This window comes from Vicia villosa, linkage group LG7 (genome assembly GCF_029867415.1).
Source record: "Vicia villosa cultivar HV-30 ecotype Madison, WI linkage group LG7, Vvil1.0, whole genome shotgun sequence".
Taxonomy (NCBI): Eukaryota; Viridiplantae; Streptophyta; class Magnoliopsida; order Fabales; family Fabaceae; genus Vicia; species Vicia villosa.
Window position 1 is genome coordinate 48,884,083 of NC_081186.1, and position 2,935 is coordinate 48,887,017.

General features: G+C 32.3%; 1 pseudogene; it reads left to right on the top strand.

Annotated features, from left to right (window-relative positions):
• Nucleotides 1-831: 831 nt before the first annotated feature.
• Nucleotides 832-2,584, top strand: LOC131619001 (ras-related protein RABA1f-like; annotated as a pseudogene).
• Nucleotides 2,585-2,935: the final 351 nt, after the last annotated feature.

Sequence of the window (2,935 nt, forward strand, 5' to 3'; positions counted from 1 at the left end):
CGCTGTAACTTGCTTCGACGGAGCCTTATTAGATTCTGTGTCGAACCTTCTTCGTCTAGGCTACCTTTTTGTCTCTTCCCACACTTTCTAACAATATAGAGAAGTCGGAATCTTTGGTAACATCCACAAGCCTTGATTTGGTTCACCAATCGAGTAATTCGTGTAACTTAATCATTAATTGTCTCATTTTCCTCCATTTGAATCAATTCAAGCTAATGTTTGTGAGTTTGTAACCTCATCACCTTCACTTTATCAACTCCATCATATGTCTTTTCCAGAATTTTCCACGCTTACTTCAACGATTTGCAATCACCAACCCATTCGAAATTGTCACTATCCTCACATTGATGGATCAAGAACAACGCCTTGAAGTCTTTCTTCTTCTCTTCCTTATGTGTTGCTCATTGTGCATTTGTTGCACCTTCGACAAAGGGATTTATCTCGTTCTTGATCACTTTAAGATCATCTTGGTATCCAAACAACACCTTCATTTGCTTACACCATTTGTCATAGTTCTTCGCATCAAGGGTTGGTAGGTTTGTAGGAATTCTTTCATTTGAGACAAAATTTATGTTGCACACTATGTGTTTGGTGGATAGAACCAGACTCTTGATGCCAAATGTTAGAACATTCAATCACAAGATTGGTAAATAATAGAGGGTTTGAGTATGTGGAGAAAGAGAGGGTGGGAGAGAAGAGAGTGAGAGAGAGAGAGAGAGAGAGAGATAATCGAGGGTGGAAATTTTCTATTTCATTCATTATACATTACAAACATCCTATAGGTTATATAAGTGATAGAGATACAAAAATATCAAGCTAAATAAGAGAAAAATGTCGGACCTGTAACCGATTACACCACCTCCAAAAGCATTTTCCCCAACTTATTTAACTTATTTTTAATACTTGTAACCAATTACATCTCCGTATTAACCGGTTAATTGCAATACTCAAAATTTCTTCATATTTAAAATATTGGCATAATGGTTATCTTCTAAATAAAAAATACTTAGATTTATATCTTCTAATGAAAAACCAATAATTAAAAACGATCATTTACACTACATCAGAAACTAAAATTTATAAATAATAGTATGATACCCCAATTAAAAAATAAACACGATTAAGATGAGTGATATACAAAAAGAGTATTAACTAGGAATTTTAACATTCACATTTTAGAAACGAACATAAAAGCACTTCTAATGGTACAACTTGCTTTTAAATTATTTTGTGAATCTTACTATATCTCATAATTTCAAAGTAATCTTTTCAGTTTTAATTTCAGTCTAGTAATTAAGAACTTATATTAGCTCTCACAATTTTATCTTACATAAATATAATTTATTTAATTAAATTTACTTAAAATATTTATGCAATAGTATCAAATATTTATTTTTTTTAATCAAAGAAGCCATAAATGAATTCCTAATAGAACCTAGTTACTTTAAGCATATCCTCCACCTAATATTGAAAAGTAATGTTTTATGAGTTTTGAAGTGTACCAAATGACATTACGGTTTCTTCAATAAGAGATCTATCTTTTTAGTCCTTTAAGTAAAGAATTAATATATTTAAGGGTTAAATATGTTTGGGGTCCTCGTAAATATTCAAACATTCAATTTTAGTCCCTAAAAAAATTTTCTTCAAAGATTAATCCTCTTAAAATTTTTTGTCAACAACTTTAGTCCCTACCGTCTATTTGGTCTAACGGAAGCTGACATGGCACGCCACGTTGCATGCCACGTCATTAAAAGTCAACATTGCATTGGACTGTAAAAAAATATGTTATATTGCGGGGGTTAGAAACCTCCTTTAAATCACTTTAAAATTTAACAATTCTTAACACCATACTGTAAGCAAATACTTTCTTTGTTAATTTCAATTATAGACTACAAATACTGTTATTGATATTTTTATACTAACATAGTCTGTTCCAACATCATGAACTACATCACTTGCTTCACCTTTTTTTTTTCACGAATGTCTACATCACTTTCACGATCAATCTATAATAATTTAATTTCAACCTCTTCATGACTTTTATCTCAACTCCACTAATTATTTTCTTCAAATTTGCACCTCTGCACAAAATATTTTCTTGCATGTAAAGCTTTGGTATCATTGTATAATTCAGTCAGTCAAATAGTTATCTCTCTATGTTGTTTTCTTTGGGATATTTTCCTCTGTAGAATTTGTACATAGTTTTACCAAAAAATTAGAGGAGCTGTTGATGCATTACTAGTCTATGATGTTACACGCCATGTTACATTTGAGAATGTGGAGAGATGGTTGAAGGAACTGAGAGACCACACGGACGCCAACATTTTCATGATGCTTGTTGGTAACAGAGCAGATTTGCATCACTGAAAGAGAGCATACGTTTTTCATGGAAACGTCTATGCTCGAGTCGTTGAACGTTGAGAATTCCTTCACTGAAGTGCTGACACATATCTACCGTGTTGTGAGCAAGAAAGCCCTTGAGATCGGTGATGATCCAGCACCACTACCAAAAGGACAGACAATTGATGTTGGATCTCGAGATGATGTGTCAGCTGTGAAGAAATCTGGATGTTGCTCTTCATGAGCTTGCAGTAAAAGTTTATGTATTTTTTTAAGAGTGATTCTTAAAGACTATAGATGATATTTTGAAGAAGATTTTGGAATGGTATAGAATATCATTTCAATATGGTGATATGAATTCTACTGTGAATTGGTATAGAATATCATTTCAATCTAGTACTCTTAGTAGCTTCCGATGGAAAATTATTTAAATTGAATAATGATACACTATGATGGACATATGTGCATGTATCTTTTTTGGTTAATTTCGTTCCTGGATTGAAGAACGATGCAGATTTTTTAATGAACAATACAAATTCAATGAAGACATTTTCAATCAATGGTAAAAGAAACCAAAACAAGCTCTGGTTTAACC